Consider the following 24,036-nt stretch of genomic DNA (forward strand, 5'->3'; position numbering starts at 1 on the left):
CGCCTGAGCAGGGACTTGAACCCTGGACCCTCAGATTAAAAGTCTGATGCTCTACCGACTGAGCTATCCAGGCACAGGGATCACTGCCCATTTGAAACTTGATTTTCACTCTACAGCACCTCCATACATGGCTACCTCACTGGTCAATAAAGGAAATGAATTACTAGTGCATTACACACATTTTGACACTGGAGACATAACTTTTTTCAGTCATTCCGTATCCAGATATAGAGATTTGCAGCATCTAGGACTTTAATGTTCACCCACTTACGGATTTGAATGTTTTGCCACATTCATGAGTGCAAACTTGCTCCCCAGTAAAGACGAACATGTGCTCCTCAATGCACACACTGGGCAATGCAGTCCACTCTAAATCGACGATTAATGACATGCTCGTTTTGTGCAATGGAGTTTCAGTCAATTGGAAAACATTTTGAAAAGTTATATTGCAACAGAAGCCCAGCCTTAAAAAAATGGATTTCACTTCTAAATGATTACATGAGGAAGGAAAGGAGACCAGATGCAAAAAAGGTGCTGTGGCTTAGTTGGTTAAAGCGCCTGTCTAGTAAACAGGAGATCCTGAGTTCGAATCTCAGCAGCGCCTGTCTGCTTTTTTTTCGACCAATCTGTCTCCCCAATATTAAAACTTTGTACAAAGATTGCTATTTCATGCTATTTAGAAGCACAGTCAGGCTTGAAATGTTGGCAAAGCATCCAAAAACTCTGGACTCCACTACCTTAGAGTCATATTGCCCAAGGTTGCGATGCCATCAGAAATAGCACATATTAGAATGAGCAATTCATATTTCCTGCTTAATTTTTTGTAAAAGAAGCAATGGTACGCGTGAACGGTGACTTGAACCCTGGAACCTCAGATTAAAAGTCTGATGCTCTACCAACTGAGCTATCCAGGCACAGGGATCACTGCCCATTTGAAACTTGATTTTCACTCTACAGCACCTCCATACATGGCTACCTCACTGGTCAATAAAGGAAATGAATTACTAGTGCATTACACACATTTTGACACTGGAGACATAACTTTTTTCAGTCATTCCGTATCCAGATATAGAGATTTGCAGCATCTAGGACTTTAATGTTCACCCACTTACGGATTTGAATGTTTTGCCACATTCATGAGTGCAAACTTGCTCCCCAGTAAAGACGAACATGTGCTCCTCAATGCACACACTGGGCAATGCAGTCCACTCTAAATCGACGATTAATGACATGCTCGTTTTGTGCAATGGAGTTTCAGTCAATTGGAAAACATTTTGAAAAGTTATATTGCAACAGAAGCCCAGCCTTAAAAAAGTGGATTTCACTTCTAAATGATTACATGAGAATGGAAAGGAGACCAGATGCAAAAAAGGTGCTGTGGCTTAGTTGGTTAAAGCAAGTGCCTGTCTAGTAAACAGGAGATCCTGAGTTCGAATCTCAGCAGCGCCTGTCTGCTTTTTTTTCGACCAATCTGTCTCCCCAATATTAAAACTTTGTACAAAGATTGCTATTTCATGCTATTTAGAAGCACAGTCAGGCTTGAAATGTTGGCAAAGCATCCAAAAACTCTGGACTCCACTACCTTAGAGTCATATTGCCCAAGGTTGCGAAGCCATCAGAAATAGCACATATTAGAATGAGCAATTCATATTTCCTGCTTAATTTTTTGTAAAAGAAGCAAAGGTACGCCTGAGCAGGGACTTGAACCCTGGACCCTCAGATTAAAAGTCTGATGCTCTACCGACTGAGCTATCCAGGCACAGGGATCACTGCCCATTTGAAACTTGATTTTCACTCTACAGCACCTCCATACATGGCTACCTCACTGGTCAATAAAGGAAATGAATTACTAGTGCATTACACACATTTTGACACTGGAGACATAACTTTTTTCAGTCATTCCGTATCCAGATATAGAGATTTGCAGCATCTAGGACTTTAATGTTCACCCACTTACGGATTTGAATGTTTTGCCACATTCATGAGTGCAAACTTGCTCCCCAGTAAAGACGAACATGTGCTCCTCAATGCACACACTGGGCAATGCAGTCCACTCTAAATCGACGATTAATGACATGCTCGTTTTGTGCAATGGAGTTTCAGTCAATTGGAAAACATTTTGAAAAGTTATATTGCAACAGAAGCCCAGCCTTAAAAAAAATGGATTTCACTTCTAAATGATTACATGAGGAAGGAAAGGAGACCAGATGCAAAAAAGGTGCTGTGGCTTAGTTGGTTAAAGCGCCTGTCTAGTAAACAGGAGATCCTGAGTTCGAATCTCAGCAGCGCCTGTCTGCTTTTTTTTCGACCAATCTGTCTCCCCAATATTAAAACTTTGTACAAAGATTGCTATTTCATGCTATTTAGAAGCACAGTCAGGCTTGAAATGTTGGCAAAGCATCCAAAAACTCTGGACTCCACTACCTTAGAGTCATATTGCCCAAGGTTGCGATGCCATCAGAAATAGCACATATTAGAATGAGCAATTCATATTTCCTGCTTAATTTTTTGTAAAAGAAGCAAAGGTACGCCTGAACGGTGACTTGAACCCTGGAACCTCAGATTAAAAGTCTGATGCTCTACCGACTGAGCTATCCAGGCACAGGGATCACTGCCCATTTGAAACTTGATTTTCACTCTACAGCACCTCCATACATGGCTACCTCACTGGTCAATAAAGGAAATGAATTACTAGTGCATTACACACATTTTGACACTGGAGACATAACTTTTTTCAGTCATTCCGTATCCAGATATAGAGATTTGCAGCATCTAGGACTTTAATGTTCACCCACTTACGGATTTGAATGTTTTGCCACATTCATGAGTGCAAACTTGCTCCCCAGTAAAGACGAACATGTGCTCCTCAATGCACACACTGGGCAATGCAGTCCACTCTAAATCGACGATTAATGACATGCTCGTTTTGTGCAATGGAGTTTCAGTCAATTGGAAAACATTTTGAAAAGTTATATTGCAACAGAAGCCCAGCCTTAAAAAAGTGGATTTCACTTCTAAATAATTACATGAGGAAGGAAAGGAGACCAGATGCAAAAAAGGTGCTGTGGCTTAGTTGGTTAAAGCGCCTGTCTAGTAAACAGGAGATCCTGAGTTCGAATCTCAGCAGCGCCTGTCTGCTTTTTTTTCGACCAATCTGTCTCCCCAATATTAAAACTTTGTACAAAGATTGCTATTTCATGCTATTTAGAAGCACAGTCAGGCTTGAAATGTTGGCAAAGCATCCAAGAACTCTGGACTCCACTACCTTAGAGTCATATTGCCCAAGGTTGCGATGCCATCAGAAATAGCACATATTAGAATGAGCAATTCATATTTCCTGCTTAATTTTTTGTAAAAGAAGCAAAGATACGCCTGAACAGGGACTTGAACCCTGGACCCTCAGATTAAAAGTCTGATGCTCTACCCACTGAGCTATCCAGGCACAAGGATCACTGCCCATTTGAAACTTGATTTTCACTCTACAGCACCTCCATACATGGCTGCCTCACTGGTCAATAAAGGAAATGAATTACTAGTGCATTACACACATTTTGACACTGGAGACATAACTTTTTTCAGTCATTCCGTATCCAGATATAGAGATTTGCAGCATCTAGGACTTTAATGTTCACCCACTTACGGATTTGAATGTTTTGCCACATTCATGAGTGCAAAATTGCTCCCCAGTAAAGGCGAACATGTGCTCCTCAATACACACACTGGGCAATGCAGTCCACTCTAAATCAGCGATTAATGACATGCTCGTTTTGTGCAATAGAGTTTCAGTCAATTGGAAAACATTTTGAAAAGTTATATTGCAACAGAAGCCCAGCCTTAAAAAAGTGGATTTCACTTCTAAATGATTACATGAGGAAGGAAAGGAGACCAGATGCAAAAAAGGTGCTGTGGCTTAGTTGGTTAAAGCGCCTGTCTAGTAAACAGGAGATCCTGAGTTCGAATCTCAACAGCGCCTGTCTGATTTTTTTTCGACCAATCTGTCTCCCCAATATTAAAACTTTGTACAAAGATTGCTATTTCATGCTATTTAGAAGCACAGTCAGGCTTGAAATGTTGGCAAAGCATCCAAGAACTCTGGACTCCACTACCTTAGAGTCATATTGCCCAAGGTTGCGATGCCATCAGAAATAGCACATATTAGAATGAGCAATTCATATTTCCTGCTTAATTTTTTGTAAAAGAAGCAAAGGTACGCCTGAACAGGGACTTGAACCCTGGACCCTCAGATTAAAAGTCTGATGCTCTACCGACTGAGCTATCCAGGCACAGGGATCACTGCTCATTTGAAACTTGATTTTCACTCTACAGCACCTCCACACATGGCTACCTCACTGGTCAATAAAGGAAATGAATTACTAGTGCATTACACACATTTTGACACTGGAGACATAACTTTTTTCAGACATTCCGTATCCAGATATAGAGATTTGCAGCATCTAGGACTTTAATGTTCACCCACTTACGGATTTGAATGTTTTGCCACATTCATGAGTGCAAACTTGCTCCCCAGTAAAGACGAACATGTGCTCCTCAATGCACACACTGGGCAATGCAGTCCACTCTAAATCAACGATTAATGACATGCTCGTTTTGTGCAATGGAGTTTCAGTCAATTGGAAAACATTTTGAAAAGTTATATTGCAACAGAAGCCCAGCCTTAAAAAAGTGGATTTCACTTCTAAATGATTACATGAGAATGGAAAGGAGACCAGATGCAAAAAAGGTGCTGTGGCTTAGTTGGTTAAAGCAAGTGCCTGTCTAGTAAACAGGAGATCCTGAGTTCGAATCTCAGCAGCGCCTGTCTGCTTTTTTTTCGACCAATCTGTCTCCCCAATATTAAAACTTTGTACAAAGATTGCTATTTCATGCTATTTAGAAGCACAGTCAGGCTTGAAATGTTGGCAAAGCATCCAAAAACTCTGGACTCCACTACCTTAGAGTCATATTGCCCAAGGTTGCGATGCCATCAGAAATAGCACATATTAGAATGAGCAATTCATATTTCCTGCTTAATTTTTTGTAAAAGAAGCAAAGATACGCCTGAACAGGGACTTGAACCCTGGACCCTCAGATTAAAAGTCTGATGCTCTACCTACTGAGCTATCCAGGCACAAGGATCACTGCCCATTTGAAACTTGATTTTCACTCTACAGCACCTCCATACATGGCTACCTCACTGGTCAATAAAGGAAATGAATTACTAGTGCATTACACACATTTTGACACTGGAGACATAACTTTTTTCAGTCATTCCGTATCCAGATATAGAGATTTGCAGCATCTAGGACTTTAATGTTCACCCACTTACGGATTTGAATGTTTTGCCACATTCATGAGTGCAAAATTGCTCCCCAGTAAAGGCGAACATGTGCTCCTCAATACACACACTGGGCAATGCAGTCCACTCTAAATCAACGATTAATGACATGCTCGTTTTGTGCAATAGAGTTTCAGTCAATTGGAAAACATTTTGAAAAGTTATATTGCAACAGAAGCCCAGCCTTAAAAAAGTGGATTTCACTTCTAAATGATTACATGAGGAAGGAAAGGAGACCAGATGCAAAAAAGGTGCTGTGGCTTAGTTGGTTAAAGCGCCTGTCTAGTAAACAGGAGATCCTGAGTTCGAATCTCAGCAGCGCCTGTCTGATTTTTTTTCGACCAATCTGTCTCCCCAATATTAAAACTTTGTACAAAGATTGCTATTTCATGCTATTTAGAAGCACAGTCAGGCTTGAAATGTTGGCAAAGCATCCAAGAACTCTGGACTCCACTACCTTAGAGTCATATTGCCCAAGGTTGCGATGCCATCAGAAATAGCACATATTAGAATGAGCAATTCATATTTCCTGCTTAATTTTTTGTAAAAGAAGCAAAGGTACGCCTGAACAGGGACTTGAACCCTGGACCCTCAGATTAAAAGTCTGATGCTCTACCGACTGAGCTATCCAGGCACAGGGATCACTGCTCATTTGAAACTTGATTTTCACTCTACAGCACCTCCACACATGGCTACCTCACTGGTCAATAAAGGAAATGAATTACTAGTGCATTACACACATTTTGACACTGGAGACATAACTTTTTTCAGTCATTCCGTATCCAGATATAGAGATTTGCAGCATCTAGGACTTTAATGTTCACCCACTTACGGATTTGAATGTTTTGCCACATTCATGAGTGCAAACTTGCTCCCCAGTAAAGACGAACATGTGCTCCTCAATGCACACACTGGGCAATGCAGTCCACTCTAAATCGACGATTAATGACATGCTCGTTTTGTGCAATGGAGTTTCAGTCAATTGGAAAAGATTTTGAAAAGTTATATTGCAACAGAAGCCCAGCCTTAAAAAAGTGGATTTCACTTCTAAATGATTACATGAGAATGGAAAGGAGACCAGATGCAAAAAAGGTGCTGTGGCTTAGTTGGTTAAAGCAAGTGCCTGTCTAGTAAACAGGAGATCCTGAGTTCGAATCTCAGCAGCGCCTGTCTGCTTTTTTTTCGACCAATCTGTCTCCCCAATATTAAAACTTTGTACAAAGATTGCTATTTCATGCTATTTAGAAGCACAGTCAGGCTTGAAATGTTGGCAAAGCATCCAAAAACTCTGGACTCCACTACCTTAGAGTCATATTGCCCAAGGTTGCGATGCCATCAGAAATAGCACATATTAGAATGAGCAATTCATATTTCCTGCTTAATTTTTTGTAAAAGAAGCAAAGGTACGCCTGAGCAGGGACTTGAACCCTGGACCCTCAGATTAAAAGTCTGATGCTCTACCGACTGAGCTATCCAGGCACAGGGATCACTGCCCATTTGAAACTTGATTTTCACTCTACAGCACCTCCATACATGGCTACCTCACTGGTCAATAAAGGAAATGAATTACTAGTGCATTACACACATTTTGACACTGGAGACATAACTTTTTTCAGTCATTCCGTATCCAGATATAGAGATTTGCAGCATCTAGGACTTTAATGTTCACCCACTTACGGATTTGAATGTTTTGCCACATTCATGAGTGCAAACTTGCTCCCCAGTAAAGACGAACATGTGCTCCTCAATGCACACACTGGGCAATGCAGTCCACTCTAAATCGACGATTAATGACATGCTCGTTTTGTGCAATGGAGTTTCAGTCAATTGGAAAACATTTTGAAAAGTTATATTGCAACAGAAGCCCAGCCTTAAAAAAATGGATTTCACTTCTAAATGATTACATGAGGAAGGAAAGGAGACCAGATGCAAAAAAGGTGCTGTGGCTTAGTTGGTTAAAGCGCCTGTCTAGTAAACAGGAGATCCTGAGTTCGAATCTCAGCAGCGCCTGTCTGCTTTTTTTTCGACCAATCTGTCTCCCCAATATTAAAACTTTGTACAAAGATTGCTATTTCATGCTATTTAGAAGCACAGTCAGGCTTGAAATGTTGGCAAAGCATCCAAAAACTCTGGACTCCACTACCTTAGAGTCATATTGCCCAAGGTTGCGATGCCATCAGAAATAGCACATATTAGAATGAGCAATTCATATTTCCTGCTTAATTTTTTGTAAAAGAAGCAATGGTACGCGTGAACGGTGACTTGAACCCTGGAACCTCAGATTAAAAGTCTGATGCTCTACCGACTGAGCTATCCAGGCACAGGGATCACTGCCCATTTGAAACTTGATTTTCACTCTACAGCACCTCCATACATGGCTACCTCACTGGTCAATAAAGGAAATGAATTACTAGTGCATTACACACATTTTGACACTGGAGACATAACTTTTTTCAGTCATTCCGTATCCAGATATAGAGATTTGCAGCATCTAGGACTTTAATGTTCACCCACTTACGGATTTGAATGTTTTGCCACATTCATGAGTGCAAACTTGCTCCCCAGTAAAGACGAACATGTGCTCCTCAATGCACACACTGGGCAATGCAGTCCACTCTAAATCGACGATTAATGACATGCTCGTTTTGTGCAATGGAGTTTCAGTCAATTGGAAAACATTTTGAAAAGTTATATTGCAACAGAAGCCCAGCCTTAAAAAAGTGGATTTCACTTCTAAATGATTACATGAGAATGGAAAGGAGACCAGATGCAAAAAAGGTGCTGTGGCTTAGTTGGTTAAAGCAAGTGCCTGTCTAGTAAACAGGAGATCCTGAGTTCGAATCTCAGCAGCGCCTGTCTGCTTTTTTTTCGACCAATCTGTCTCCCCAATATTAAAACTTTGTACAAAGATTGCTATTTCATGCTATTTAGAAGCACAGTCAGGCTTGAAATGTTGGCAAAGCATCCAAAAACTCTGGACTCCACTACCTTAGAGTCATATTGCCCAAGGTTGCGAAGCCATCAGAAATAGCACATATTAGAATGAGCAATTCATATTTCCTGCTTAATTTTTTGTAAAAGAAGCAAAGGTACGCCTGAGCAGGGACTTGAACCCTGGACCCTCAGATTAAAAGTCTGATGCTCTACCGACTGAGCTATCCAGGCACAGGGATCACTGCCCATTTGAAACTTGATTTTCACTCTACAGCACCTCCATACATGGCTACCTCACTGGTCAATAAAGGAAATTAATTACTAGTGCATTACACACATTTTGACACTGGAGACATAACTTTTTTCAGTCATTCCGTATCCAGATATAGAGATTTGCAGCATCTAGGACTTTAATGTTCACCCACTTACGGATTTGAATGTTTTGCCACATTCATGAGTGCAAACTTGCTCCCCAGTAAAGACGAACATGTGCTCCTCAATGCACACACTGGGCAATGCAGTCCACTCTAAATCGACGATTAATGACATGCTCGTTTTGTGCAATGGAGTTTCAGTCAATTGGAAAACATTTTGAAAAGTTATATTGCAACAGAAGCCCAGCCTTAAAAAAAATGGATTTCACTTCTAAATGATTACATGAGGAAGGAAAGGAGACCAGATGCAAAAAAGGTGCTGTGGCTTAGTTGGTTAAAGCGCCTGTCTAGTAAACAGGAGATCCTGAGTTCGAATCTCAGCAGCGCCTGTCTGCTTTTTTTTCGACCAATCTGTCTCCCCAATATTAAAACTTTGTACAAAGATTGCTATTTCATGCTATTTAGAAGCACAGTCAGGCTTGAAATGTTGGCAAAGCATCCAAAAACTCTGGACTCCACTACCTTAGAGTCATATTGCCCAAGGTTGCGATGCCATCAGAAATAGCACATATTAGAATGAGCAATTCATATTTCCTGCTTAATTTTTTGTAAAAGAAGCAAAGGTACGCCTGAACGGTGACTTGAACCCTGGAACCTCAGATTAAAAGTCTGATGCTCTACCGACTGAGCTATCCAGGCACAGGGATCACTGCCCATTTGAAACTTGATTTTCACTCTACAGCACCTCCATACATGGCTACCTCACTGGTCAATAAAGGAAATGAATTACTAGTGCATTACACACATTTTGACACTGGAGACATAACTTTTTTCAGTCATTCCGTATCCAGATATAGAGATTTGCAGCATCTAGGACTTTAATGTTCACCCACTTACGGATTTGAATGTTTTGCCACATTCATGAGTGCAAACTTGCTCCCCAGTAAAGACGAACATGTGCTCCTCAATGCACACACTGGGCAATGCAGTCCACTCTAAATCGACGATTAATGACATGCTCGTTTTGTGCAATGGAGTTTCAGTCAATTGGAAAACATTTTGAAAAGTTATATTGCAACAGAAGCCCAGCCTTAAAAAAGTGGATTTCACTTCTAAATGATTATTTGAGAATGGAAAGGGGAAAGGAGACCAGATGCAAAAAAGGTGCTGTGGCTTAGTTGGTTAAAGCGCCTGTCTAGTAAACAGGAGATCCTGAGTTCGAATCTCAGCAGCGCCTGTCTGCTTTTTTTTCGACCAATCTGTCTCCCCAATATTAAAACTTTGTACAAAGATTGCTATTTCATGCTATTTAGAAGCACAGTCAGGCTTGAAATTTTGGCAAAGCATCCAAGAACTCTGGACTCCACTACCTTAGAGTCATATTGCCCAAGGTTGCGATGCCATCAGAAATAGCACATATTAGAATGAGCAATTCATATTTCCTGCTTAATTTTTTGTAAAAGAAGCAAAGGTACGCCTGAACAGGGACTTGAACCCTGGACCCTCAGATTAAAAGTCTGATGCTCTACTGACTGAGCTATCCAGGCACAGGGATCACTGCTCATTTGAAACTTGATTTTCACTCTACAGCACCTCCATACATGGCTACCTCACTGGTCAATAAAGGAAATGAATTACTAGTGCATTACACACATTTTGACACTGGAGACATAACTTTTTTCAGTCATTCCGTATCCAGATATAGAGATTTGCAGCATCTAGGACTTTAATGTTCACCCACTTACGGATTTGAATGTTTTGCCACATTCATGAGTGCAAACTTGCTCCCCAGTAAAGACGAACATGTGCTCCTCAATGCACACACTGGGCAATGCAGTCCACTCTAAATCGACGATTAATGACATGCTCGTTTTGTGCAATGGAGTTTCAGTCAATTGGAAAACATTTTGAAAAGTTATATTGCAACAGAAGCCCAGCCTTAAAAAAGTGGATTTCACTTCTAAATGATTACATGAGGAAGGAAAGGAGACCAGATGCAAAAAAGGTGCTATGGCTTAGTTGGTTAAGGCGCCTGTCTAGTAAACAGGAGATCCTGAGTTCGAATCTCAGCAGCGCCTGTCTGCTTTTTTTTCGACCAATCTGTCTCCCCAATATTAAAACTTTGAACAAAGATTGCTATTTAATGCTATTTAGAAGCACAGTCAGGCTTGAAATGTTGGCAAAGCATCCAAGAACTCTGGACTCCACTACCTTAGAGTCATATTGCCCAAGGTTGCGATGCCATCAGAAATAGCACATATTAGAATGAGCAATTCATATTTCCTGCTTAATTTTTTGTAAAAGAAGCAAAGGTACGCCTGAGCAGGGACTTGAACCCTATACCCTCAGATTAAAAGTCTGATACTCTACCGACTGAGCTATCCAGGCACAGGGATCACTGCCCATTTGAAACTTGATTTTCACTCTACAGCACCTCCATACATGGCTACCTCACTGGTCAATAAAGGAAATGAATTACTAGTGCATTACACACATTTTGACACTGGAGACATAACTTTTTTCAGTCATTCCGTATCCAGATATAGAGATTTGCAGCATCTAGGACTTTAATGTTCACCCACTTACGGATTTGAATGTTTTGCCACATTCATGAGTGCAAACTTGCTCCCCAGTAAAGACGAACATGTGCTCCTCAATGCACACACTGGGCAATGCAGTCCACTCTAAATCGACGATTAATGACATGCTCGTTTTGTGCAATGGAGTTTCAGTCAATTGGAAAACATTTTGAAAAGTTATATTGCAACAGAAGCCCAGCCTTAAAAAAGTGGATTTCACTTCTAAATGATTACATGAGGAAGGAAAGGAGACCAGACGCAAAAAAGGTGCTGTGGCTTAGTTGGTTAAAGCGCCTGTCTAGTAAACAGGAGATCCTGCGTTCGAATCTCAGCAGCACCTGTCTGCTTTTTTTTCGACCAATCTGTCTCCCCAATATTAAAACTTTGTACACAGATTGCTATTTCATGCTATTTAGAAGCACAGTCAGGCTTGAAATGTTGGCAAAGCATCCAAGAACTCTGGACTCCACTACCTTAGAGTCATATTGCCCAAGGTTGCGATGCCATCAGAAATAGCACATATTAGAATGAGCAATTCATATTTCCTGCTTAATTTTTTGTAAAAGAAGCAAAGATACGCCTGAACAGGGACTTGAACCCTGGACCCTCAGATTAAAAGTCTGATGCTCTACCGACTGAGCTATCCAGGCACAAGGATCACTGCCCATTTGAAACTTGTTTTTCACTCTACAGCACCTCCATACATGGCTACCTCACTGGTCAATAAAGGAAATGAATTACTAGTGCATTACACACATTTTGACACTGGAGACATAACTTTTTTCAGTCATTCCGTATCCAGATATAGAGATTTGCAGCATCTAGGACTTTAATGTTCACCCACTTACGGATTTGAATGTTTTGCCACATTCATGAGTGCAAAATTGCTCCCCAGTAAAGGCGAACATGTGCTCCTCAATACACACACTGGGCAATGCAGTCCACTCTAAATCAACGATTAATGACATGCTCGTTTTGTGCAATGGAGTTTCAGTCAATTGGAAAACATTTTGTAAAGTTATATTGCAACAGAAGCCCAGCCTTAAAAAAAGTGAATTTCACTTCTAAATGATTACATGAGGAAGGAAAGGAGACCAGATGCAAAAAGAGGTGCTGTGGCTTAGTTGGTTAAAGCGCCTGTCTAGTAAACAGGAGATCCTGAGTTTGAATCTCAGCAGCGCCTGTCTGCTTTTTTTTCGACCAATCTGTCTCCCCAATATTAAAACTTTGTACAAAGATTGTTATTTCATGCTATTTAGAAGCACAGTCAGGCTTGAAATGTTGGCAAAGCATCCAAGATTTCTGGACTCCACTACCTTAGAGTCTTATTGCCCAAGGTTGCGATGCCATCAGAAATAGCACATATTAGAATGAGCAATTCATATTTCCTGCTAAATTTTTTGTAAAAGAAGCAAAGATGTGCCTGAACAGGGATTTGAACCCTGGACCCTCAGATTAAAAGTCTGATGCTCTACAGACTGAGCTATCCAGGCACAGGGATCACTGCCCATTTGAAACTTGATTTTCACTCTACAGCACCTCCATACATGGCTACCTCACTGGTCAATAAAGGAAATGAATTACTAGTGCATTACACACATTTTGACACTGGAGACATAACTTTTTTCAGTCATTCCGTATCCAGATATAGAGATTTGCAGCATCTAGGACTTTAATGTTCACCCACTTACGGATTTGAATGTTTTGCCACATTCATGAGTGCAAACTTGCTCCCCAGTAAAGACGAACATGTGCTCCTCAATGCACACACTGGGCAATGCAGTCCACTCTAAATCGACGATTAATGACATGCTCGTTTTGTGCAATGGAGTTTCAGTCAATTGGAAAACATTTTGAAAAGTTATATTGCAACAGAAGCCCAGCCTTAAAAAAGTGGATTTCACTTCTAAATGATTACATGAGAATGGAAAGGAGACCAGATGCAAAAAAGGTGCTGTGGCTTAGTTGGTTAAAGCAAGTGCCTGTCTAGTAAACAGGAGATCCTGAGTTCGAATCTCAGCAGCGCCTGTCTGCTTTTTTTTCGACCAATCTGTCTCCCCAATATTAAAACTTTGTACAAAGATTGCTATTTCATGCTATTTAGAAGCACAGTCAGGCTTGAAATGTTGGCAAAGCATCCAAAAACTCTGGACTCCACTACCTTAGAGTCATATTGCCCAAGGTTGCGATGCCATCAGAAATAGCACATATTAGAATGAGCAATTCATATTTCCTGCTTAATTTTTTGTAAAAGAAGCAAAGGTACGCCTGAACAGTGACTTGAACCCTGGACCCTCAGATTAAAAGTCTGATGCTCTACCGACTGAGCTATCCAGGCACAGGGATCACTGCCCATTTGAAACTTGATTTTCACTCTACAGCACCTCCATACATGGCTACCTCACTGGTCAATAAAGGAAATGAATTACTAGTGCATTACACACATTTTGACACTGGAGACATAACTTTTTTCAGTCATTCCGTATCCAGATATAGAGATTTGCAGCATCTAGGACTTTAATGTTCACCCACTTACGGATTTGAATGTTTTGCCACATTCATGAGTGCAAACTTGCTCCCCAGTAAAGACGAACATGTGCTCCTCAATGCACACACTGGGCAATGCAGTCCACTCTAAATCGACGATTAATGACATGCTCGTTTTGTGCAATAGAGTTTCAGTCAATTGGAAAACATTTTGAAAAGTTATATTGCAACAGAAGCCCAGCCTTAAAAAAGTGGATTTCACTTCTAAATGATTACATGAGGAAGGAAAGGAGACCAGATGCAAAAAAGGTGCTGTGGCTTAGTTGGTTAAAGCAAGCGCCTGTCTAGTAAACAGGAGATCTTGAGTTCGAATCTCAGCAGCGCCTGTCTGCTTTTTTTCGACCAATCTGTCTCCCCAATATTAAAACTTTGTACAAAGATTGCTATTGCATGCTATTTAGAAGCACAGTCAGGCTTAAAATGTTGGCAAAGCATCCAAGAACTCTGGACTCCACTACCTTCGAGTCATATTGCCCAAGGTTGCCATGCCATCAGAAATAGCAAATATTAGAATGAGCAATTCATATTTCCTGCTTAATTTATTGTAAAAGAAGCAAAGGTACGCCTGAACAGGGACCCTCAGATTAAAAGTCTGATGCTCTACCGACTGAGCTATCCAGGCACAAGGATCACTGCCCATTTGAAACTTGATTTTCACTCTACAGCACCTCCATACATGGCTACCTCACTGGTCAATAAAGGAAATGAATTACTAGTGCATTACACACATTTTGACACTGGAGACATAACTTTTTTCAGTCATTCCGTATCCAGATATAGAGATTTGCAGCATGTAGGACTTTAATGGTCATCCACCCCACGCATTTGAATGTTTTGCCACATTCATGAGTGCAAACTTGCTCACCAGTAAAGACGTACATGTGCTCCTCAATGCACACACTGGACAATGCAGTCCACTCTAAATCGTCGATTACTGACATGCTCGTTTTGTGCAATGGAGTTTCAGTCAATTGGAAAACATTTTGAAAAGTTATATTGCAACAGAAGCCCAGCCTTAAAAAAGTGGATTTCACTTCTAAATAATTACATGAGGAAGGAAAGGAGACCAGATGCAAAAAAGGTGCTGTGGCTTAGTAGGTTAAAGCGCCTGTCTAGTAAACAGGAGATCCTGAGTTCGAATCTCAGCAGCGCCTGTCTGCTTTTTTTTCAACCAATCTGTCTCCCCAATATTAAAACTTTGTACAAAGATTGCTATTTCATGCTATTTAGAAGCACAGTCAGGCTTGAAATGTTGACAAAGCATCCAAGAACTCTGGACTCCACTACCTTAGAGTCATATTGCCCAAGGTTGCGATGCCATCAGAAATAGCACATATTAGAATGAGCAATTCATATTTCCTGCTTAATTTTTTGTAAAAGAAGCAAAGGTACGCCTGAACAGGGACTTGAACCCTGGACCCTCAGATTAAAAGTCTGACGCTCTACCGACTGAGCTATCCAGGCACAGGGATCACTACCCATTTGAAACTTGATTTTCACTCTACAGCACCTCCATACATGGCTACCTCACTGGTCAATAAAGGAAATGAATTACTAGTGCATTACACACATTTTGACACTAGAGACATAACTTTTTTCAGTCATTCCGTATCCAGATATAGAGATTTGCAGCATCTAGGACTTTAATGTTCACCCACTTACGGATTTTAATGTTTTGCCACATTCATGAGTGCAAACTTGCTCCCCAGTAAAGACGAACATGTGCTCCTCAATGCACACACTGGGCAATGCAGTCCACTCTAAATCGACGATTAATGACATGCTCGTTTTGTGCAATGGAGTTTCAGTCAATTGGAAAACATTTTGAAAAGTTATATTGCAACAGAAGCCCAGCCTTAAAAAAGTGGATTTCACTTCTAAATGATTACATGAGGAAGGAAAGGAGACCAGATGCAAAAAAAGGTGCTGTGGCTTAGTTGGTTAAAGCGCCTGTCTAGTAAACAGGAGATCCTGCGTTCGAATCTCAGCAGCACCTGTCTGCTTTTTTTTCGACCAATCTGTCTCCCCAATATTAAAACTTTGTACAAAGATTGCTATTTCATGCTATTTAGAAGCACAGTCAGGCTTGAAATGTTGGCAAAGCATCCAAGAACTCTGGACTCCACTACCTTAGAGTCATATTGCCCAAGGTTGCGATGCCATCAGAAATAGCACATATTAGAATGAGCAATTCATATTTCCTGCTTAATTTTTTGTAAAAGAAGCAAAGATACGCCTGAACAGGGACTTGAACCCTGGACCCTCAGATTAAAAGTCTGATGCTCTACCGACTGAGCTATCCAGGCACAAGGATCACTGCCCATTTGAAACTTGTTTTTCACTCTGCAGCACCTCCATACATGGCTACCTCACTGGTCAATAAAGGAAATGAATTACTAGTGCATTACACACATTTTGACACTGGAGACATAACTTTTTTCAGTCATTCCGTATCCAGATATAGAGATTTGCAGCATCTAGGACTTTAATGTTCACCCACTTACGGATTTGAATGTTTTGCCACATTCATGAGTGCAAAATTGCTCCCCAGTAAAGGCGAACATGTGCTCCTCAATACACACACTGGGCAATGCAGTCCACTCTAAATCAACGATTAATGACATGCTCGTTTTGTGCAATGGAGTTTCAGTCAATTGGAAAACATTTTGTAAAGTTATATTGCAACAGAAGCCCAGCCTTAAAAAAAGTGAATTTCACTTCTAAATGATTACATGAGGAAGGAAAGGAGACCAGATGCAAAAAAGGTGCTGTGGCTTAGTTGGTTAAAGCGCCTGTCTAGTAAACAGGAGATCCTGAGTTTGAATCTCAGCAGCGCCTGTCTGCTTTTTTTTCGACCAATCTGTCTCCCCAATATTAAAACTTTGTACAAAGATTGTTATTTCATGCTATTTAGAAGCACAGTCAGGCTTGAAATGTTGGCAAAGCATCCAAGAATTCTGGACTCCACTACCTTAGAGTCATATTGCCCAAGGTTGCGATGCCATCAGAAATAGCACATATTAGAATGTGCAATTCATATTTCCTGCTAAATTTTTTGTAAAAGAAGCAAAGATACGCCTGAACAGGGATTTGAACCCTGGACCCTCAGATTAAAAGTCTGATGCTCTACAGACTGAGCTATCCAGGCACAGGGATCACTGCCCATTTGAAACTTGATTTTCACTCTACAGCACCTCCATACATGGCTACCTCACTGGTCAATAAAGGAAATGAATTACTAGTGCATTACACACATTTTGACACTGGAGACATAACTTTTTTCAGTCATTCCGTATCCAGATATAGAGATTTGCAGCATCTAGGACTTTAATGTTCACCCACTTACGGATTTGAATGTTTTGCCACATTCATGAGTGCAAACTTGCTCCCCAGTAAAGACGAACATGTGCTCCTCAATGCACACACTGGGCAATGCAGTCCACTCTAAATCGACGATTAATGACATGCTCGTTTTGTGCAATAGAGTTTCAGTCAATTGGAAAACATTTTGAAAAGTTATATTGCAACAGAAGCCCAGCCTTAAAAAAGTGGATTTCACTTCTAAATGATTACATGAGGAAGGAAAGGAGACCAGATGCAAAAAAGCTGCTGTGGCTTAGTTGGTTAAAGCGCCTTTCTAGTAAACAGGAGATCTTGAGTTCGAATCTCAGCAGCGCCTGTCTGCTTTTTTTTCGACCAATCTGTCTCCCCAATATTAAAACTTTGTACAAAGATTGCTATTTCATGCTATTCAGAAGCACAGTCAGGCTTGAAATGTTGGCAAAGCATCCAAGAACTCTGGACTCCACTACCTTAGAGTCATATTGCCCAAGGTTGCGATGCCATCAGAAATAGCACATATTAGAATGAGCAATTCATATTTCCTGCTTAATTTTTTGTAAAAGAAGCAAAGGTACGCCTGAACAGGGACTTGAACCCTGGACCCTCAGATTAAAAGTCTGATGCTCTACCGACTGAGCTATCCAGGCACAGGGATCACTGCTCATTTGAAACTTGATTTTCACTCTACAGCACCTCCATACATGGCTACCTCACTGGTCAATAAAGGAAATGAATTACTAGTGCATTACACACATTTTGACACTGGAGACATAACTTTTTTCAGACATTCCGTATCCAGATATAGAGATTTGCAGCATCTAGGACTTTAATGTTCACCCACTTACGGATTTGAATGTTTTGCCACATTCATGAGTGCAAACTTGCTCCCCAGTAAAGACGAACATGTGCTCCTCAATGCACACACTGGGCAATGCAGTCCACTCTAAATCGACGATTAATGACATGCTCGTTTTGTGCAATGGAGTTTCAGTCAATTGGAAAACATTTTGAAAAGTTATATTGCAACAGAAGCCCAGCCTTAAAAAAGTGGATTTCACTTCTAAATGATTACATGAGAATGGAAAGGAGACCAGATGCAAAAAAGGTGCTGTGGCTTAGTTGGTTAAAGCAAGTGCCTGTCTAGTAAACAGGAGATCCTGAGTTCGAATCTCAGCAGCGCCTGTCTGCTTTTTTTTCGACCAATCTGTCTCCCCAATATTAAAACTTTGTACAAAGATTGCTATTTCATGCTATTTAGAAGCACAGTCAGGCTTGAAATGTTGGCAAAGCATCCAAAAACTCTGGACTCCACTACCTTAGAGTCATATTGCCCAAGGTTGCGATGCCATCAGAAATAGCACATATTAGAATGAGCAATTCATATTTCCTGCTTAATTTTTTGTAAAAGAAGCAAAGGTACGCCTGAACAGTGACTTGAACCCTGGACCCTCAGATTAAAAGTCTGATGTTCTACCGACTGAGCTATCCAGGCACAGGGATCACTGCCCATTTGAAACTTGATTTTCACTCTACAGCACCTCCATACATGGCTACCTCACTGGTCAATAAAGGAAATGAATTACTAGTGCATTACACACATTTTGACACTGGAGACATAACTTTTTTCAGTCATTCCGTATCCAGATATAGAGATTTGCAGCATCTAGGACTTTAATGTTCACCCACTTACGGATTTGAATGTTTTGCCACATTCATGAGTGCAAACTTGCTCCCCAGTAAAGACGAACATGTGCTCCTCAATGCACACACTGGGCAATGCAGTCCACTCTAAATCGACGATTAATGACATGCTCGTTTTGTGCAATAGAGTTTCAGTCAATTGGAAAACATTTTGAAAAGTTATATTGCAACAGAAGCCCAGCCTTAAAAAAGTGGATTTCACTTCTAAATGATTACATGAGGAAGGAAAGGAGACCAGATGCAAAAAAGCTGCTGTGGCTTAGTTGGTTAAAGCGCCTTTCTAGTAAACAGGAGATCTTGAGTTCGAATCTCAGCAGCGCCTGTCTGCTTTTTTTTCGACCAATCTGTCTCCCCAATATTAAAACTTTGTACAAAGATTGCTATTTCATGCTATTCAGAAGCACAGTCAGGCTTGAAATGTTGGCAAAGCATCCAAGAACTCTGGACTCCACTACCTTAGAGTCATATTGCCCAAGGTTGCGATGCCATCAGAAATAGCACATATTAGAATGAGCAATTCATATTTCCTGCTTAATTTTTTGTAAAAGAAGCAAAGGTACGCCTGAACAGGGACTTGAACCCTGGACCCTCAGATTAAAAGTCTGATGCTCTACCGACTGAGCTATCCAGGCACAGGGATCACTGCTCATTTGAAACTTGATTTTCACTCTACAGCACCTCCATACATGGCTACCTCACTGGTCAATAAAGGAAATGAATTACTAGTGCATTACACACATTTTGACACTGGAGACATAACTTTTTTCAGACATTCCGTATCCAGATATAGAGATTTGCAGCATCTAGGACTTTAATGTTCACCCACTTACGGATTTGAATGTTTTGCCACATTCATGAGTGCAAACTTGCTCCCCAGTAAAGACGAACATGTGCTCCTCAATGCACACACTGGGCAATGCAGTCCACTCTAAATCGACGATTAATGACATGCTCGTTTTGTGCAATGGAGTTTCAGTCAATTGGAAAACATTTTGAAAAGTTATATTGCAACAGAAGCCCAGCCTTAAAAAAGTGGATTTCACTTCTAAATGATTACATGAGAATGGAAAGGAGACCAGATGCAAAAAAGGTGCTGTGGCTTAGTTGGTTAAAGCAAGTGCCTGTCTAGTAAACAGGAGATCCTGAGTTCGAATCTCAGCAGCGCCTGTCTGCTTTTTTTTCGACCAATCTGTCTCCCCAATATTAAAACTTTGTACAAAGATTGCTATTTCATGCTATTTAGAAGCACAGTCAGGCTTGAAATGTTGGCAAAGCATCCAAAAACTCTGGACTCCACTACCTTAGAGTCATATTGCCCAAGGTTGCGATGCCATCAGAAATAGCACATATTAGAATGAGCAATTCATATTTCCTGCTTAATTTTTTGTAAAAGAAGCAAAGGTACGCCTGAACAGTGACTTGAACCCTGGACCCTCAGATTAAAAGTCTGATGTTCTACCGACTGAGCTATCCAGGCACAGGGATCACTGCCCATTTGAAACTTGATTTTCACTCTACAGCACCTCCATACATGGCTACCTCACTGGTCAATAAAGGAAATGAATTACTAGTGCATTACACACATTTTGACACTGGAGACATAACTTTTTTCAGTCATTCCGTATCCAGATATAGAGATTTGCAGCATCTAGGACTTTAATGTTCACCCACTTACGGATTTGAATGTTTTGCCACATTCATGAGTGCAAACTTGCTCCCCAGTAAAGACGAACATGTGCTCCTCAATGCACACACTGGGCAATGCAGTCCACTCTAAATCGACGATTAATGACATGCTCGTTTTGTGCAATAGAGTTTCAGTCAATTGGAAAACATTTTGAAAAGTTATATTGCAACAGAAGCCCAGCCTTAAAAAAGTGGATTTCACTTCTAAATGATTACATGAGGAAGGAAAGGAGACCAGATGCAAAAAAGGTGCTGTGGCTTAGTTGGTTAAAGCAAGCGCCTGTCTAGTAAACAGGAGATCTTGAGTTCGAATCTCAGCAGCGCCTGTCTGCTTTTTTTCGACCAATCTGTCTCCCCAATATTAAAACTTTGTACAAAGATTGCTATTGCATGCTATTTAGAAGCACAGTCAGGCTTAAAATGTTGGCAAAGCATCCAAGAACTCTGGACTCCACTACCTTCGAGTCATATTGCCCAAGGTTGCCATGCCATCAGAAATAGCAAATATTAGAATGAGCAATTCATATTTCCTGCTTAATTTATTGTAAAAGAAGCAAAGGTACGCCTGAACAGGGACTTGAACCCTGGACCCTCAGATTAAAAGTCTGATGTTCTACCGACTGAGCTATCCAGGCACAGGGATCACTGCCATTTGAAACTTGATTTTCACTCTACAGCACCTCCATACATGGCTACCTCACTGGTCAATAAAGGAAATGAATTACTAGTGCATTACACACATTTTGACACTGGAGACATAACTTTTTTCAGTCATTCCGTATCCAGATATAGAGATTTGCAGCATCTAGGACTTTAATGTTCACCCACTTACGGATTTGAATGTTTTGCCACATTCATGAGTGCAAACTTGCTCCCCAGTAAAGACGAACATGTGCTCCTCAATGCACACACTGGGCAATGCAGTCCACTCTAAATCGACGATTAATGACATGCTCGTTTTGTGCAATGGAGTTTCAGTCAATTGGAAAACATTTTGAAAAGTTATATTGCAACAGAAGCCCAGCCTTAAAAAAAATGGATTTCACTTCTAAATGATTACATGAGGAAGGAAAGGAGACCAGATGCAAAAAAGGTGCTGTGGCTTAGTTGGTTAAAGCGCCTGTCTAGTAAACAGGAGATCCTGAGTTTGAATCTCAGCAGCGCCTGTCTGCTTTTTTTTCGACCAATCTGTCTCCCCAATATTAAAACTTTGTACAAAGATTGCTATTTCATGCTATTTAGAAGCACAGTCAGGCTTGAAATGTTGGCAAAGCATCCAAAAACTCTGGACTCCACTACCTTAGAGTCATATTGCCCAAGGTTGCGATGCCATCAGAAATAGCACATATTAGAATGAGCAATTCATATTTCCTGCTTAATTTTTTGTAAAAGAAGCATAGGTACGCCTGAACAGTGACTTGAACCCTGGACCCTCAGATTAAAAGTCTGATGCTCTACCGACTGAGCTATCCAGGCACAGGGATCACTGCCCATTTGAAACTTGATTTTCACTCTACAGCACCTCCATACATGGCTACCTCACTGGTCAATAAAGGAAATGAATTACTAGTGCATTACACACATTTTGACACTGGAGACATAACATTTTTCAGTCATTCCGTATCCAGATATAGAGATTTGCAGCATCTAGGACTTTAATGTTCACCCACTTACGGATTTGAATGTTTTGCCACATTCATGAGTGCAAACTTGCTCCCCAGTAAAGACGAACATGTGCTCCTCAATGCACACACTGGGCAATGCAGTCCACTCTAAATCGACGATTAATGACATGCTCGTTTTGTGCAATGGAGTTTCAGTCAATTGGAAAACATTTTGAAAAGTTATATTGCAACAGAAGCCCAGCCTTAAAAAAAGTGGATTTCACTTCTAAATGATTACATGAGGAAGGAAAGGAGACTAGATGCAAAAAAGGTGCTGTGGCTTAGTTGGTTAAAGCGCCTGTCAAGTAAACAGGAGATCCTGAGTTTGAATCTCAGCAGTGCCTCTCTGCTTTTTTTTCGACCAATCTGTCTCCCCAATATTAAAACTTTGTACAAAGATTGCTATTGCATGCTATTTAGAAGCACAGTCAGGCTTAAAATGTTGGCAAAGCATCCAAGAACTCTGGACTCCACTACCTTCGAGTCATATTGCCCAAGGTTGCCATGCCATCAGAAATAGCAAATATTAGAATGAGCAATTCATATTTCCTGCTTAATTTATTGTAAAAGAAGCAAAGGTACGCCTGAACAGGGACCCTCAGATTAAAAGTCTGATGCTCTACCGACTGAGCTATCCAGGCACAGGGATCACTGCCCATTTGAAACTTGATTTTCACTCTACAGCACCTCCATACATGGCTACCTCACTGGTCAATAAAGGAAATGAATTACTAGTGCATTACACACATTTTGACACTGGAGACATAACTTTTTTCAGTCATTCCGTATCCAGATATAGAGATTTGCAGCATGTAGGACTTTAATGGTCATCCACCCCACGCATTTGAATGTTTTGCCACATTCATGAGTGCAAACTTGCTCACCAGTAAAGACGTACATGTGCTCCTCAATGCACACACTGGACAATGCAGTCCACTCTAAATCGTCGATTACTGACATGCTCGTTTTGTGCAATGGAGTTTCAGTCAATTGGAAAACATTTTGAAAAGTTATATTGCAACAGAAGCCCAGCCTTAAAAAAGTGGATTTCACTTCTAAATAATTACATGAGGAAGGAAAGGAGACCAGATGCAAAAAAGGTGCTGTGGCTTAGTTGGTTAAAGCGCCTGTCTAGTAAACAGGAGATCCTGAGTTCGAATCTCAGCAGCGCCTGTCTGCTTTTTTTTCGACCAATCTGTCTCCCCAATATTAAAACTTTGTACAAAGATTGCTATTTCATGCTATTTAGAAGCACAGTCAGGCTTGAAATGTTGGCAAAGCATCCAAGAACTCTGGACTCCACTACCTTAGAGTCATATTGCCCAAGGTTGCGATGCCATCAGAAATAGCACATATTAGAATGAGCAATTCATATTTCCTGCTTAATTTTTTGTAAAAGAAGCAAAGATACGCCTGAACAGGGACTTGAACCCTGGACCCTCAGATTAAAAGTCTGATGCTCTACCCACTGAGCTATCCAGGCACAAGGATCACTGCCCATTTGAAACTTGATTTTCACTCTACAGCACCTCCATACATGGCTACCTCACTGGTCAATAAAGGAAATGAATTACTAGTGCATTACACACATTTTGACACTGGAGACATAACTTTTTTCAGTCATTCCGTATCCAGATATAGAGATTTGCAGCATCTAGGACTTTAATGTTCACCCACTTACGGATTTGAATGTTTTGCCACATTCATGAGTGCAAAATTGCTCCCCAGTAAAGGCGAACATGTGCTCCTCAATACACACACTGGGCAATGCAGTCCACTCTAAATCAGCGATTAATGACATGCTCGTTTTGTGCAATAGAGTTTCAGTCAATTGGAAAACATTTTGAAAAGTTATATTGCAACAGAAGCCCAGC

General features: G+C 40.7%; 7 non-coding genes across 7 annotated transcripts; all 7 read right to left on the minus strand.

The window, feature by feature from the left end:
• Positions 1 to 4,210: 4,210 nt before the first annotated feature.
• On the minus strand, positions 4,211 to 4,283 carry TRNAK-UUU (transfer RNA lysine (anticodon UUU)). Its single transcript has one exon. It is a non-coding gene; the product is annotated as a tRNA-Lys (tRNA).
• Positions 4,284 to 5,896: 1,613 nt separating this feature from the next.
• Positions 5,897 to 5,969, minus strand: TRNAK-UUU (transfer RNA lysine (anticodon UUU)). The gene has a single exon. It is a non-coding gene; the product is annotated as a tRNA-Lys (tRNA).
• A 5,830-nt stretch (positions 5,970 to 11,799) lies between these two features.
• TRNAK-UUU (transfer RNA lysine (anticodon UUU)) lies at positions 11,800 to 11,872 on the minus strand. The gene has a single exon. It is a non-coding gene; the product is annotated as a tRNA-Lys (tRNA).
• Positions 11,873 to 15,160: 3,288 nt separating this feature from the next.
• On the minus strand, positions 15,161 to 15,233 carry TRNAK-UUU (transfer RNA lysine (anticodon UUU)). Its single transcript has one exon. It is a non-coding gene; the product is annotated as a tRNA-Lys (tRNA).
• A 769-nt stretch (positions 15,234 to 16,002) lies between these two features.
• Positions 16,003 to 16,075, minus strand: TRNAK-UUU (transfer RNA lysine (anticodon UUU)). The gene has a single exon. It is a non-coding gene; the product is annotated as a tRNA-Lys (tRNA).
• A 1,610-nt stretch (positions 16,076 to 17,685) lies between these two features.
• TRNAK-UUU (transfer RNA lysine (anticodon UUU)) lies at positions 17,686 to 17,758 on the minus strand. Its single transcript has one exon. It is a non-coding gene; the product is annotated as a tRNA-Lys (tRNA).
• A 1,613-nt stretch (positions 17,759 to 19,371) lies between these two features.
• On the minus strand, positions 19,372 to 19,444 carry TRNAK-UUU (transfer RNA lysine (anticodon UUU)). Its single transcript has one exon. It is a non-coding gene; the product is annotated as a tRNA-Lys (tRNA).
• Positions 19,445 to 24,036: the final 4,592 nt, after the last annotated feature.

Source organism: Ambystoma mexicanum, unplaced genomic scaffold (genome assembly GCF_040938575.1).
Source record: "Ambystoma mexicanum isolate Mex_15411 unplaced genomic scaffold, UKY_AmexF1_1 Mex_scaf1, whole genome shotgun sequence".
Classification (NCBI taxonomy): domain Eukaryota; kingdom Metazoa; phylum Chordata; class Amphibia; order Caudata; family Ambystomatidae; genus Ambystoma; species Ambystoma mexicanum.